General features: G+C 47.7%; 1 protein-coding gene across 1 annotated transcript in view; it reads right to left on the bottom strand.

The window, feature by feature from the left end:
• The window catches only part of large2 (LARGE xylosyl- and glucuronyltransferase 2), an 86,209-nt gene that overhangs the window by 40,671 nt on the left and 28,981 nt on the right, over positions 1-16,557 (bottom strand). The window lies entirely within an intron of this gene.

Genomic DNA, 16,557 nt, shown 5'->3' with positions numbered 1-16,557 from the left:
CCGCTGTGGTGGAGGACAGAGGCAGAATTATGAAAATTGTGTCACCGTGCAACCACTTAGCTAACTGTCTTTTATTCCTCACATTCAGCATCAACGTTTCGCAACTTGAACGACACGTTCACGCTGTGCAAATGAACGGAAACCAGCTGCTGTCTGGGACGGTCAGAGGAAAACCGAGAAACACAAAACATCTCTAACGGCGTAGCAGACATAAGACGCCTTTTTCACGAAAATGTAAAGCTAGTAGTTTTAGTAGTTTAGAGCTGAAACGCAAACAAAAAGAGACAGATATGGTCCTTTAACAAAGATATTAAAAAAATATTTTGATACAACAACCAACAACAAGTCCCATGAGTCTTAGCATTCAACAACTACAGCTCCCAGGAGGCTGTGACACAGCTTCTGTGCTTAACAAAGTAACGCTGCTTGTATCTTTAATTTCTCTAATATTCCAGAAAGAGAAAGAGAAACTGAAGCACTGATTCTGGGGGAACTTTTATTCCTCCTCTGGGATAAAACCAGTTGTTTTAACAAACAGAGGTCGACAGGTCAACAACACTTCCTCCAGTTGACTCAGAGAAAAACAACATCTTTCATTTGTTCATTTGTCTCCTCTGGCTGCCAGGTAGGTTGGTGTGAGAGGATCAGGTGACCGTCCTCCAGACGACTTGACTATTTAACACCAACACTTTGCTCCTTGTTATGGGGTCAGAGGTCAGGTTTACTGGCCCACAGCGTGTTACTGCAGGCTGGTAACACATTAACAACACCGGGGGGGGTTAAAAGACAAAAGCTTGAGTTTCCTCAACATGTAGGGTCCGGTGGGCTGTGTGTGGGAGGGGTGTCAGCGGACAGGGAGGGCAGGGGTGAGGAGTCTGGTTTCCCCCCTCGCACCTGCTGATCCTCCCTCCTCCTCCTGATTTCCAGGGAAGTCTGAACTCTGCAGACTCTCTGTCTGATCTGCTTCTTCGACTTGCCCTTTTGCTAGAAAAGTGAACCGTCCAGTTCAGTTCCAGTACGGAGACGTCAGGAGTAAATATGTCAACACTAAGCGAGACAATGGGAGGCAGCTTTTGCACACTGATCCGAGCCGTGCTGCCCTCTGATGCACCTGCCAGACTTCAGGTTGGCAAAAACTAAAAACCGTCCGATATTCCTCCCTGAATAGTCATTAATCTGCCCCATTTTTACCCTGATCTCCGTGGCGCGGAAACATAAACGCGTCAGGAAGTGTCCCCCACATACAATTTTTCCTCACCTTCAGCAATACGACGAAGGTTGAAGAATCCCGGAGCCCACGGCTGCACTTGACGTAAGCGGAAGTCCACTGGATTTTCCGCATCAGCGTGTGCTTCCAGGTGTATGTGGAAACAGCAGTGTGAGGCCTTTAGTGTCTGCAGAGGTAGCTGTATGAAGTCTGATGAATGTCCTCAGCGTCGGTCGGGTCCGAAGACGACCAAGTTTCCAAGTTGGAAAAGTAAAAAAATCTGGGGGTGCGGAGTTAGAGGGAAGTGAGCTCACCGGACCTCTGTACCACACCCGCTCCCATCTCCGCTGCAGGCTGGAGGCTCCGGGATACATCTACACTCCCTAATGTAGTCGGTACCTGATGTGGACCGGACTTTGATCCCCAGACCCCCCGTAGCGTCTGCACTCTCACACAGACGGGATTTAAAATTCTGTACCTGTGAAAACACAATGCATTCCCTAATCCTGACGTAAACAAAACCATCAAAGCTACGTGCCGAACCCCAACACTTATCCTAACTGGAAAGTAAACCTAATTCTAACCTCAACCTGAAAACCGAACCATAACCCCCCAAGAGCCCTTTGAGAGGTGACGACCTGACAAAATGCCCCCAATGTCGAGGCCTAAACTCAAATCAACCCTAGTGCACGTGCCCCCCCTCCGCTATAGGCACTAATCTCCCATTTGTTGGTCGGGTAGCCCCATCAATATCAATCAGAAGGATGGTTAAAAAGAAAAACTACAACAATAAGACCCAAAGTTATCCATTAAAAAAAAGGACGGCAACAGCTCAGTTTCTTCAAATTCGGAGAGCAGAGGATCGGTATTTGAGAGCGCTGCAGAGGATCTCTCTCCTTCTCCTTCAGTGTAAACATATGCTGCCCTCTGGCTCTGTGCTGCCCACCCACACCGACTGTATAAATAATATGACAATCGACTTGCAGTTTGCAGCTTCACGCACACACCGAGCTCTTTTGTCTGTTTCTCTGTGCTCCAGCTGCCCACACACTGGAGATTCATATGCACAAATTACGCTTCAGGACAGTGGAGAGGGTCAGAGGTTCTACTGAGAACCTATTATAAGCAATCAACTGTTGTATATTTACCTCCTGTTTCTGAGCAACAATAAAGGTCGATATAATGTCCAATAGAGCAAATATATCTGTGGGGGCTGTTGATCGATACCAATGACTCAACGGTTGTTCGGCCAGTTGCTGAGATTTATTTTATGCCTTTAAAAATGAACTTTCTCGGAGAAACTTGTTGAAACAACTGTCCTCCATCTGGAAAGGAAGCATAAACTCTAAAGAGAAAAGAAAAGTTGAGAGCTGTTGCAATATATGGGAGACTCTCGTCTTTTAGCCCTTTTCCACTGCATCAGCTGAAACGTTACACAACGTGTATCCAGCGTAGCGGGAACTTTGCTTTTCCACCGTTTTCTGTCCGTTTGAGGGATGAGTCCGCGATCGGCGATGTGCCACGACGGACCCGACAGCAGTCCCCGTTTTCCTGCTGCATCTCTGTCACCGGTTTGTGTTATCTTCTCTGGTATAAGGGTAGCAAAGTGACGCCCCTTTCTGAACGAGGCCACCATCGGCCCGCACCTCTATCAGCCGTCGCCACGTCGAACCCTAAAACGCTGCGTGCACGTTGAACCGCTGACCGGGGCACAGAACCCGTCAAACCGCCGCGCACGCAAACAGCGCGAGCCGTCTCATCTGAAACGGGCGTCTTGTTCCTCAACAGCTCCTGTGCCAAACCGTCCAGCCCTGGAACATCGGGAGCTGGTAGCTAATTCTGCACCAACAGGGAAGGTTTACTTCTCGGGATAATGAACGTTTTGAGTCCATTACTTTTGCGATTCATCAAGGCAGAAAAAGCTTTTAGCTTCCTAACTCTCTTATGCAGAAGCTTCATGAATATCTTAGCATATGTGAGTTAGTATACAGACACTTTGTGTACATACCGTATATTTTATAATAACTGTATTTGTTTTCATTTACCAGGAAGTGAAATACATGAATAAAACAGAAAAATCTTTCAGTAAACTCTCAGTCACATGCTTTTCACCAAGGATCAAAATGTGTGCAGTGGAGCAAAAAGAATTAGATATTAAATAGTTAAACGCACCAGATGGCGTTTGGGGTCACCAACTGGCTTGTGTCGGGCCCAGCAGTGTCCTGAATTCAGGAACAATATCAGAGCCACTTCTTTAATTGGCTGTCCCGCAGCCACCACTTCCCTCGTCCACCCAACAAAAAAAAATGCCGCGTTCATTCCTGCCAGGCGTGCATTTCAAGCCTACCCTTCCTCTGGACACGGCAGGAGGAACACACAAAAGAACCTCGTACCGCAGACTCGCAATGTTCTGGGAAGCTCCAGGTTCAGTCAAATTTGGCGTCACGCAACAGGCACAAAGCGTCTTTTGCTGCAAAGCAAAACGTCTGACAGCTGAAGAGAAAATAGTTAAAAACCTTCAGTTTGTTGTAGTTTCATACTCAGTAAGTACAACATGCTTAACTGCCTCCTCACAACAACACTGTTCCTGAAGAGAGCAGCTACATCACACTGTTTACACGGTTCAAATTAGTTTCCAATTAGTCGTCCGCGCAGCAGCCGGTTTTATTGTGGGGCGACCTCTAGTGACCTCCGCGGTAATTATGTCGGGGGCAAAGGAGGAAGTCAGGTGACGTAAAGAGCCGCAGAGTCCATGTCAGGAGGAGGCTGGGACGGATGGACGGGTTGACAGACCGCAGCACACTGAGACACAGTTCCGTCTTTTAACCGTGACCGCTCCGCAACCTCCACCACGCGTTAGTTACTGTAACCATGACGACCACGGTCGTCTAACCCGAACAAAGTACTTATTTTAACCTGAACCGCCAGGTAGTTTTTGGGCCTAAACCGAACCGAACCGTGACCGTTCCGTAGGCTTAACTGGGTGTTTATTGTGGTTACCGTGGCGACCATGGCACGGCATGCCTGCTGCCGGCGGGCTCCCGCGGGTCGCTCCAGAGGTCGGGGACAAGCGACGCGTGTGGTCGTTCAGGTCGGAGGACTTGCTGCTCATCATCACCGGGAGCAGGTGAGAAAATGTGGGAGGTTTTTGTGATTTTGATGAACTGACCTTTCAAGATGAAACAGAAAATCCACGCGTTTTTGCCAGAAACAAGCTCGGGGACCTGGAGGCGATCGCTGCTCCATCGTGTGGTGGAGCTGCAGCTGAAACTCAGGGGAGGCGGAATGAGAGCCTGCGGGTAACAAAACTACCAGCTGCTCTTTCCCTAACCCCAAGTCAAATAACATGCTCCGTCTGAGGCCGCGGGGTCGCTGTGTCTGCCCCCGCCTGCCCACACACTCGGCCCCTTCGCTCCTCTTACACGGGTAATGACGTATTAGATTACAGACGTCTCCCAAAAGTCCAGAACTTTTCGATTTCTTTATTTCCACAACTACATCAGAGAAACGCTACTCCTCAAAATTTTTTATTCCTTCCTGCCTTGTTGATGATTGTCTCTGCTCGAAAAGGGTCAAAGGTCAGACAGTCTGGGTTTCACCGCACTCCTGTCGCTACATAAACAAGCGATGCCGTGAACGTGTGAAATGAATTCTGTTTTTATTCCAGACACCGTCAATATCGTCTGTATGTGTGCGCTCCGACGATTTCCGAAAGCATCTACAGAACTAAACTCGCAACCTTACCGTCTCTGCAAATACTGTTCCAGATGTTGTCCTCCATGTTTTTAAAATAACCTGGCTACTATCTGGCTTATACAAGTTCCTTTCACATTCGCTTTCATTTTACATACGGCAGGACTATGATCTGGAGTGCACCGTCGCTGGAGTTTATTTTCCAGTTTTAATTTGCAACTGAAAGAATTAAAAAGGGAAATGAAAACTAGACTTTTTGATCAGATATAAATCAAATTGAATCTATTTTATGTATTTTATTGAATGATTTCAGTGTCATTTTTTTCAGTCCTGGACTTCTGTAGATGTGAGCAGAAAACAAGAGCTGGGTCATTTTCTCCACACGGTGTAAAGGTTGACCTTGCAGTGGATCAAATCAGAAGTGAAAAAATCCGAACCTGTGTTCCTACAGATCAACGCCTTGTTGACCCTCTCTGCTGCCTCTCCCTGTCCGCTCTTTGAATAGGCTGCTCTCTGCCGTCACGGCTGTCGGTCGTCAGCACTAAGAGGACCAGACAGCGGCGTGACACGCTCTGCATAGGACGGACACACACACACACACACACACAGGCTCTGCACAGCACCAGACTCTACCAGCAGCAGGACCGTGTCCAGGACAATAGGCTGCGGCCATGTGATGTGAAAGCTACACGAGTCGCAGACACCGCCGACACCACGCTGCTCTCAAAGACGCAGGCACGTTCTGAAATTTAACTGGCTTAATGTGGAAGTAGTCTCAGGCTGTCCTCCCGAGAAAAACATCAGTTACAGTCGTCCCAGAAAATGCCATAAAAAAAAAACAAATTTCTGAACCCGCAAACAACATATGGACAAACACACGTTTCGAAGACGTGTCATTTGGGGGATTAATCAACAGGCTGAGTGTGTCTGAGTGGGGTAATAGTTCAGAGGCAAGTAATAACAGCCGTTGTTAAGGGTAATCTAAGGTTGTGTCCCTGGTTAAAATGAGAACAACTAATAACTAAATTGTCAGATTGTTCTTTACCGGTTTGACTCTGACCTCCTCGAACTTTTCAAACTAAAACTTACTGTCTAGAAACTAGACTGGAAATTGGTTTGTCGCGGGTGGAAGAGCTGATTCATCTAGAAGAATCAGCACCAGTTCACAGTGTCACTTATTGTGAGTCTAACATGAGTCTGACAGCCAGGTGTGCCGGAATCAGCCCAATGTTGGGCCAAGCAAATCTGACAACCAGAACGGCGTACCGAGATGAACTGAAAAGAAAGGCCACCTGGAGGGCGGGAAATCAATTTAAAAAAGGATGACATGTTTTTCTAGGTGCTATACGAAGACAACTGGACCTGTTGAGGTTCCTGGAGAGGTTTCACCTCTCATTCGGAAGGCTTCTTCATGTGTGACTGACTGGTCTGGAGTCACTAAACAGAGGAGTTGGTCTAGGGCACCGCTATCTATCAGCCTCATACAGTGTAGTCCTGAGATCCCTCCCCTGGCAGCTGAACACCCGTTCACACCGTGACTCATGCGACCCTAACGACTCACACGTGACCTCAACGATTCCCAAGGTGTTGATGACCCAACGAGGTGTTAAATGCCCAGGCCCCCAAACCCGTCAGTCACACCTGAAGAGGCGTTTCGGACGAGAGGTGAAACGTCTTCTGGAACCTCGAGCGAGTCCGGCTGCCTTCGTACGGGACCCAGAAATACCATGATCTGGAAGACAGAGTCTACACGGGCAACTGTGCTTTTAAAAATGTCAAATAATGTCAAAAATGTTTGAGCTGAAGAAATTCAAAAAGAAAAAAAAAAAAAACTGGTGAGACATTTACTGGAGGTAGAAAAGCAGGAGCATGTCGGTGTGTGATCCCTGTAAACTTGGGTTGATTTGAAGTTCTTACTGGTCATGTTGAAGGCTCGTTGTGGGCTTGGACCTGTTATATTACTGAGCTGTTAACCCCACGTGAATCTGGGCACGATCTCAGGTCTAAAAATAGAACTTTATCGGTCATCCACAGATCTGGGCTAAAGACCAAAATGTGCGCAGACTTTTGCAGTCAGGGCTTCAAAGCTCTGGAAAACATTTGACTAAATACTCTTAGCAGTAATGTTGATTCTTGACCTTGGGTTAGTCTGAAATCAGACGACCTGAGTCGTTAACATAATTCAAATATCTTGCTTTTGTACATGAAATGGCTGGTATAGTCCTTTATTTAGTGCGCACCCTTTATTTTTACGTCTATAAGATTTCTTAATCGATCCTTTTTTATTATATATGTGTGACTGTTTTGCTATTACTATTTACCAAGCTCTACACAAATAAAGTAATAATAACGGTTGCACACCAGTAAAGGTGGCAGTTGAGACCCTAAATTCAACCCAATGTAATCTTTGTTCAACTCAGTCCACAAGATAGAGGATTACGCATTAACCCGTGGACTGGACTTCATCTCACTGTGATGCATCATTATTCATGCCCTGTACAACCTGTACAATCTGCCTTTCAGAGTGTGCGCTCATTGCACTTTGATGCCGGGAGACCTTGTCGGGCTTCTGCTAATGCGTTGAGTCACAAGCTGCTATTTCTGTCCAGGACACATTAACGCTGCTGCGGCAGAGGCTCTCTCCCGCTTTCAGGCTTCACTGACTGGTCTGAGGTCTGCTCGGGACACGGATGTCAAAATCAGATGTAGAGCAGTCCGCTCCCTGCTCTACATCTGACAGATGATGTCCAGTAAAAAAAAAAAAAAAGTCTTGTCATTTATAGATCCGTGGAACTGTTTGCAATGAATCTCTTACTGTGGTAGACAGCCTCTCATCTTATCTTTAATTTTAGTGCTTGGATCCTTTTTAAATGTGGCTTTCCCATTGTGTTGAGCTTCAGTCATAAATTCTGAGATTAGGGTAACTACATCAAGCCCCCTGGTGGACAACCGTGAACAGCTTGTTCCCCTTCTCACAGCAGCAGAGTGATGGACGTGTGGACGAAACACAGCTTTTCTGGTTTTCAGTCGGTCTTATATCCCATGGGCTAACCTGAAATACTGGATTTTTATTTGCTTTCGGTGAAGGAAGCTCAACTGTAAAGTCCCGTCACTACAGGTAATCCGAATGGAAAAAAGAGCTGCATTCCTCATTTCCTGGAAAGTCGACGTTTTCATCGGGCTGTAGGAGCCCATTTCTGTCAAGTTACAGGAATTATAAGGCGTTGCATTTCTGTGAAATGACGTAATCAGACCCAACATTATTGACAGGACAAGGACAAAATAATTCTTTTTCATTTGCTGTCGATTGCTGCTTCATTTTTTTTTAGATTCAGCCTCAAGTTTCTGTTGTATTTGAATCGATGTTGCGTGAACCATTTGAGGTCTTTTGGCCCTTTGGTTCGATTATATACATTTTCGGAAAATCCATCTTTATTGCGTCTTGATTTTTCTTTTTCTTATTCTTTTAGACACACACACACACACACACACACACACACAACAGCCAAGATATGTTATCATTTGTGTAGCTCAATTATTATTTTGGGGAATGCAATTCATTTCTTTTGTATAGAAGATGTGAGAAAAAAAGCGAAAAATCCTCGTCCCAATTTCCAAGCTGACATCTAAAGTTGTTCTGTCTGACCAACAGCCCAGAACCCAGAGATTGTGTTTTATGGTAATAGAAGAGAGGAGAGAGAGAAGCAGGACGTCCTCACAGCTGGGAGGCTGTCACCACAGAAATGACTGACGTGTGATTAATGTATTACCAAAATAGTCGCCGATTCATTTTCTGTCGGTCGGACAATTCGTTAAACAGCTAAAAGCCGCAGCTCTAAAATATTGTCATTTCGTGTACTGTGGGCTTTGCGGAATATTTCCACATCGATGTTCTCGTCAGGCGACAGGGTTGGGAGACAGTTTGCATCTCTTCTCCCACCAATGCTCGACAGACTTCCTGCAAACTGAATGTCAATACCATCATCAGACAGGCTCTACCACAAATGAATGAATGATATGCCAGGTTTTTGACTTGATGAGCACAAGATCTTACTGTATCTGTTACATCAGAAAAGACTGTTTTCTTCCCTTCAACATTTTACATTGTCTCCGTTCTATTTAACCAGTTCGAGAACCCTTTACGCAACAGAACAGAGATCCAGAACGGGTGAAATTGAATTTCAGCTCGGTCCCCCAAAGTGCTGAGAGTCGTTCGTTTCGGTAGCTGCTGGAGCTGAATCAGCTTCGGGATTCGATTTCAGACACTGTGGCGAAACCTCGGTTCAAATGTCACATACCAGAGGGCCAGAGAGGTGGGGTGGGCGACGGAGAGACAGAGGGAGGGGGAGAGAGAGAGGGGTGGGCGACGGAGAGAGACAGACAGAGGGAGGGGGAGAGAGAGAGGGAGAGAGAGAGACAGACAGAGGGAGGGGGAGAGAGAGGGGTGGGCGACGGAGAGAGAGAGACAGAGGGAGGGAGAGAGAGAGAGAGAGAGAGAGAGACAGAGACAGAGAGAGAGAGGGGTGGGCGACGGAGAGAGAGAGACAGAGGGAGGGGGAGAGAGAGAGAGAGAGACAGAGAGAGACAGAGGGAGGGAGAGAGAGAGGGGTGGGCGACAGAGGGAGAGAAAGGGAGAAAAATAGAGAGAGGGGAGAGAGACAGAGAGAGAGGGGGAGGGAGAGAGAGAGGTGGGTTGGGCGACGGAGAGGGAAAGGGAGAGACAGAGGGAGGGAGACAGGGAGAAAAATAGAGAGGGAGAGAGAAAGGGAGAGAGAGAGGTGGGGTGGGCGACAGAGAGGGAGAGAGCGAGAGAGCGAGAGACAGAGGGAGGGAGAGAGGGAGAAAAATAGAGAGAGAGGGAGAGAGACAGAGAGAGACAGAGACAGAGAGACACTGGAGGTAAATGATTAGGTATAGTTGTGAGTTCATTTCCCCTGCGGAACCCCGGCTCCATTTCTTCCCATCCACCAACACAGATTCATCTCTCTGACAGCGAGGGGAGGAGGAGGTATGTGTGTGTGTGTGTGTGTGTGTGTGTGTGTGTGTGTGTGTGTGTGTGTGTGTGAGTGTGTGTGTGTGTGTGTGAGTGTGTGGGCAGTGATGGTAGGTGCAGTGAGGAGAAGGAGTGGCAGACATCCATTAATAAGAGCTTTTCACTGTACGAATCACATGTTGTCTCTTTCAATCTGGGTTCATCACTTTTCCCTCCTTCAATCTTCTCCCCTCATTTCTCCAGCAGTCACAACAAATGTAGTAGATGGCTTCACAGGATGGCCTCATCATTTACCCTCTATGAAGAAGAGGACAGCCAGGCACTGGGGGGGGGCGCTGGTGTTCGGAGCTGAATGCGATGCCGGCAACCTTGAAGGCTTCTCTTTTATTAGTTATAACCTGAGTCACATTTTCGGAGCGTGGACCATCGTTTCTATCGGTTAGGAGGACATTTTATTTTCACTGCTGAAGTCACATGACACGGCTTCATCAGGGAGCAGACTGGAGCAGGCGCTCGGCTAATCAGGATCTGGACAAATGCTAAGTTTAACATAATTAGGGCGGCGATCATTATTCTATTATCATTGATGAAGCTATAGATAGATTCATCATATAATGTATAACAACGAATGCCCATCAGCAGTTTGAAGACATCACTGTGGGCTAAACTGTTTATTTTATATGCAAAAGGTATTTCATTTACAACCGTGCTAAATGGGGGAAAACACCGAGCACATTTTGATGTTTCATAAACCGTGACCAGAAAATGTTTGGCGTTCTTCCTAGAACAGTTAATCCACGATCAAGTCTGGGACCAATCGGTTCTCTGTCAATGGACAAACCGACTCTTCGTCACGGCTCCACACACAGCTAGGGTAAGTGTGCCAGGCAGAAGTTGAACAAGACGGTGGCCCAATGTAGTAAATCATTGACAACACACAGCTGGAGTGACAGGTATATCACATTAATACATTTCTACAGTGTCGGGGTTCATTACTTTCCAGATTCTGCCTTGGACTGCGATTTCCATCCATCCATTAGCTTGCGAGGGTCGCGGGGGGCCGGAGTCAACCCCGGGCCGACACCGGACAAGGTCACCGCTGACATTCAGGGACAAACAGCCTCTCGCGCTCACGTTCACACCTACGGGCGACTCAGAGTCGCCAGTCAACCTTTGGGCAGTGGCAGGAAGCCGGAGCGCCCGGAGGAAACGCGCCCTCTCTGCACCGGCGGGATCCGGCCCAGAACCTCCTTTCGGTGAAGCGACAGTGCTAACCACTGCACCACCGGGGCAACCAATTTGAATTGGTGTGGGGGGGGTATTTGCCTTCAAGCAAAATCCTTGATCCAAGTGTGAACAATAGGATCGTCCCTCCACCAAACGTTACACGAGACTGAAGCCTGCTGCCAACTCATTACTGAGCCTCGTGATAGCACTGACTGACACCGGACGACGGCTAAATCCAACGCATCAGTGTTTTCTGAAGCTGCTGGAGGTTTCTTCTATCAGCGATGTCTCTGACAATGGCAGGAAACAGGCCGATCGTGTCAATTATGACCGGTTAGGAAGCACGAAACGCACAGATTCTCCATCTACAGTCACACACTTCAAATTGAGTGTGTGTGTCAAATATTTAGGCACATGTGATCAGTCTTGAATCTGGGGCTCTATTTCTCCTCTTAACCCTGACAGAGACTCCCCAGGGCAGAAAACCGTCCCTCTCCTGGGAACACAACCTAATTAAACACAAAGCCCGCAGCTTCCCGGGGGCCCATTACATGACCTCTAACGGTTGTTATCTGTCCAATCAGAGGGAGGATGCACTGGAGGGGTCAGGGGTCAGGGGATTAGGTGTGGGAGAGCGAAGCATTGTGGGCGAGTCCCCTGGGGCCACGCCAGGTCACGTATGTCTTGAAATTGTGGTGGGGGAGAACCCTTTGTGAACACTCTGTGTGTGTGTGTGTGTGTTGCATTATAAAAGCTCATTAAAAGTCTTACATATCATCTGCAGCCACGAGCAGAGCACATCAATCAGTAAGAAGCGTTGCATTTCTGCACACAGAAGGTGCAGGGTTACACTGTGATTTAACCACAGGACCTTCACACACACACACACACACACACACACACACACACACACACACACACACACCTACAGGGTCTGATTTAACTATCTAAAGACCAACCAATCAATATTATTTCGATTAACAATAATAAAGCAACTAAATGTGATGTGCACGTGTCGCTTGTTGCATGTAGTGACAAACCCACAGAGATTTATCATCAACTCAGCAGCTCTATAGGGGTTTTCAGCCTCTTTTAGCTCCTAGTTTTGGTTCAATGGCACATTTACCGTCTGGTTCAGTCTCAGTGTCTCCGGCAGCAGCAGCAGTTTTCATCAAACCGGCTCCGATGAACCCACTGTCCACTACCTGCCCAAAGCCAAACGGCAGACGGACACAGCGAGAGACCAGGTTCAGCCATACATTCACATCAGTGTGTGACTTTTTATACACAGTCCAACGGTGTGAAAGCTAAGACACTTCCCTCCAAAATCTCAAAAGCCTGGGTCATGGAGCCGTCAACCACAGGCTGAAATGTTGTCTGGGAGAGACTCCACCGGGAAAAAGACGGCATCAGAAATCTGTTCGAACATTCAAAACATGTAGGTTGACGTTTCCCCGACATGCAACCTCTCATTGGTGTGTTGGCAATGGCCGATGTCATGTGTTGGGCTTCTACGCGGCAGGTCACACTCCATCTGCTACCAACGGTTAACGCTGGTTTCGTTAAAGCACGAGTCTTTCCCTAACATTTGCACACTGGTTATATTTACCGAAACCTACTCCAAATCTTCACCACAGTTGGCCGATCAGAAAAAGAAAAAAAAAATTATTATTACTGTTGTAAGGAAGCAGGTTGTATTAGAGGCAGGCGTTCATTTCCTCTTCCCTCCCTCTGATAAGTATAACTGCGTATATCTCGGTAGCGAGCCTCATTTTGATCCGCTCCCGTTTGCCCTGTTAAAATTACTGCATAACGCTGTTAATAGAAACTCAGCACTTCCTGTGCTTCCTTTTATTGTGAAACATTGGCAGGCGCACCGGATGAAACGACAGCCGGACGGGGTTAAAGAATGACAAAGCAAAGTGGAGCGGAATGAGAAACAAGGTGTTGAAAACAGCCCGATTATATCGTTGAACTTGTGAAATTAAAGCGGTAGAAATGTACATTATGTTTATTCTGTATACCCACCTACCAAAACACCACTATACCACTGCTACACACATCCGCTTAAACCTGCATGTCACCAAATCGGAGCTCGCCAGGTTTTGTAGATTTATATATGTGCCAGGGAAGAAAAACCGGAGGTCATACAGGTACCACATGTCACCTGGTTTATCCGGTGGAGAGCTCTTGTTAGAACTGTTTGGTTAAATTGGGATCGAAACGCCCCGAGAAGCCACCCACGCCACCGAAGACTTCTACGCGCACACTCACGGAAAGTTAGAGACCTCTCCCCGCGGCTAATTCAACCAGCAGCTTTATGTCTTGGGATGGAGCTGACAGCAGGCTGCTGGATCCCCTCTTCTGCACAGACTTCAGAGGCCATTATTTCCCAAAATCTAAATAATCTTCGGCAGCCGGAGCAGTGAAGGAGGACGGATCACACAGTGCTGCTTCTTTTATCTTATCAGGATGAAAACACTGCCTCATACTTCCCCCTTCTATCCCCACAGCTGCAACCAAGTCCCAGCGCCTCGGAAATTACATCTTTTCATGCGGTCGTTGCCACATAAACACACACGCGGCAGGCTCCGTGTCGATGCTCCTTCTAAAAAAGAAGAGGGTCTAATCTAAAGCAAAGCCGTTTTGCATATGTGTTAAGGGAGTGTGCGACAAAGCATAGTGGGGATGTGGGAGGCGGCAGCCAGGAGTGTCTGACAGAGTCGGTACCAGGAGGAAGCCGAGGCTCAGCTCTGCCTCCGCTGCGCTTTGATGGAGGGAGTGTCTCGCCTCTGGTCAGGTGTTCACCTAGAGAAACAGTCCTGGAGGACCAGTGCAGGGAGGGAGAGAGAATCCGAAGCTGAACGACACGACCACAAAGAGGAGCACGCTGATGCTGGCCAGTTTACGCTGCTAACCGATACGTTTCGTAGGGTCGAGCGGCGTCGTTTCTGCTTCTGACGGGGCGCTTGTGTGGAATGGGCTCAGTACCGCCCCTTGTGGTCAATGGGAAGAAGAAAAAAAAACATTCACCATGATCACTGGTCTCACTGATCCTGGTAACAGTGGCTGTTTTCCCGCATCAGCCTCACGGGGCAGCGCTGAGCCCATTATGGCCCAGAACGTCCGAATAAGGTGAAGAAGACAACACACTCAAACTCTCACCTGCAGACAAGCGACACAAAGGTGAAACGTATAATTACCTGAAGTGTTTTCAAACACCGCGCTTCGGTTTTACAGGACAGAAGGTTTCAAGGATGAAGACCAACTGGTCGGTTTGACGAATGTGCGTCCGGTTAACTTTCCCAGCTCTGATAAAGAGCAGCGCACAGTCGCTTCCACGCGCTTTCCAAGGACAAGCGTCCTGCGACCGCCTCGTCCCCAAACTGAGCTGGCGTTCCTACAGTGACCGTAGGTTTCCCGGATGAAAACAAAAAGCATGCCCACGCTGCACCCCAATCTCACCGTAACAAAGCATCTGGGGTGAGTCCTGGACGAACCCGGGACCTGATGTGAATAAGGAATCTACGACCAGATCTGTGCATTGTGAATCGCATTCACAGAGTACAGCAGTAGATGTTCACAGATACGGAGGAACTCCTGACCAAGTCCCAATCACTGTCCACGTTAAAACTGACAACACACTACGATCTTTCTAACCAAAGGCACCTGAGCGACGGCTGACACCACAAAGTCTGAGGGTCACCTGACGCCAGTAACCCCAGGACGGGTCACTGATACCAGTACTGCTACAGGTGCTTCTCACCCATAAGATCTGGATGTATTTCCATTGGAGAGGAGGCAGTTTTCACGTGATTTCAAGTACACAGACCTACAGTTATGCCAAAGTCCAAGCGAGGAGCCGACCCACATTAGAGAGTGCAGACAGCAAATAAGAAGCCTCTGAACAGCATCCATCGGTGTGTGTCAGCCCCGCTTGCTCTTTCTGCTGATTAACTCCGAAATGTCCAAACAAATCTGAGGTGTCACGACTGTAGCTGACAGCCTTCCTGCAAATATCATGGCTGGTGACATTTTCACTAACGAGCAAGAAAACCTGGAGACTCCTGCCACCTGAAAGCTCAACTGGTGTCCGACAGTAGGTGGCGGTAATGCTCTCGAATGATGTGTCACTAGTCAGTCTGACATCAGGTTCGAGTTAGCTGGGTTACTTTAGTCTAAGCAATCAGCCTTGACTAACATGACAGTTGACTTAGTAAATCAGTTTACAGTATGGACACATCCTTCCTACTTTCTAGTTCCAGAAAACCTGCACAGAGGCAAACGGCTGAGCCGCGCTCTTCGCGGCATCCGCGCGACGTCCCCGGTTTTAATCTCACCCGCAAGGCTCTGGCGCAGTTGTTTGGGCAGCAGGGAAAACAGCCGTCCGTGTGCCCACCAGACACCGGGGTTATTCGATTCACTAAGAAACACTGCACTGCCTGTACTTAGTAAGTAATCTCATTCAGTGAGTATACATACTCTACAAAAGGCCATATTTATAACTATATTGATCTGTCCATGATATTTCTTTTTAGAGAGCCTACCCCTCTGACTGAGACTCAGTACTGCTGCTCTAAATCTGTACCACAAACATTAATAATTTCCACCGCAGCTTCCACAACTGTTGAGATAGAAGAGGAAGAAATAAAAGCACAGAAAAAAAAAAAAACCCACCTTGAATTAGTTGAAAGCCAATAAACCTGGCCCATAATTTTCAGATGATCTCTACATGGTAAAGACTGTAGCTGCAGCATTAAAATCCCATTTTATACTTCTTCTCCCTTCTTCTACTTCTTTATACTTCTTGTCACTTAAACAAGGCAATAAAATCATCAGAAAACCAGTCAGGTCTAAGTGAACGCAAAGGAATCAACAACAAAGAGCCAGAATAATACATCCACAAGTTTGATGCCTCCGTTTACCATCATTGTCTTTCTGAATTTCTTCCTCCTGAGCCCATGTCTCTGAGCCTCCGACAGAAACCGATACCCGTTATTGTCTCGACACGACTGATTTTACACTTCGCACGCAGTCTTTTTTCCTCTGCAACAATAAAACCTCTGCAAACGCCCGCACGCAGCAACCGAGCCACAGCGCTTACACCTCGCCTCACCTGCGCGTGACGGCGACGGAACCTCCTGCTCCTCAGTCCGGCGCCCGTGTTCACAGGTCAGAGCGGCCCCGCAGCCTGCGTGAGACGCGCGTCCGAGGCGCGGCTCGAGCCTCGCTGCTGCGGCGCCATATGGATTTTCCACGCGTGAGGCGCGCCGTTCGCAGCAAACATGGACGTTGAAAAGATCTGGTGGTAGTTCATGTAGGTATCACACCAGCAACACTACAGAAAACTGACACCTGTCACTACGGTTTCAATGTCAAGGCTGTAGCAGAGTCCCAATGTAGGCCGCGATTATGCTATGTGACTAAGTTAACAGAA

This window comes from Xiphias gladius, chromosome 1 (assembly GCF_016859285.1).
Source record: "Xiphias gladius isolate SHS-SW01 ecotype Sanya breed wild chromosome 1, ASM1685928v1, whole genome shotgun sequence".
Taxonomy (NCBI): Eukaryota; Metazoa; Chordata; class Actinopteri; order Istiophoriformes; family Xiphiidae; genus Xiphias; species Xiphias gladius.
This window is presented reverse-complemented; position numbering and strand designations above follow the sequence as displayed.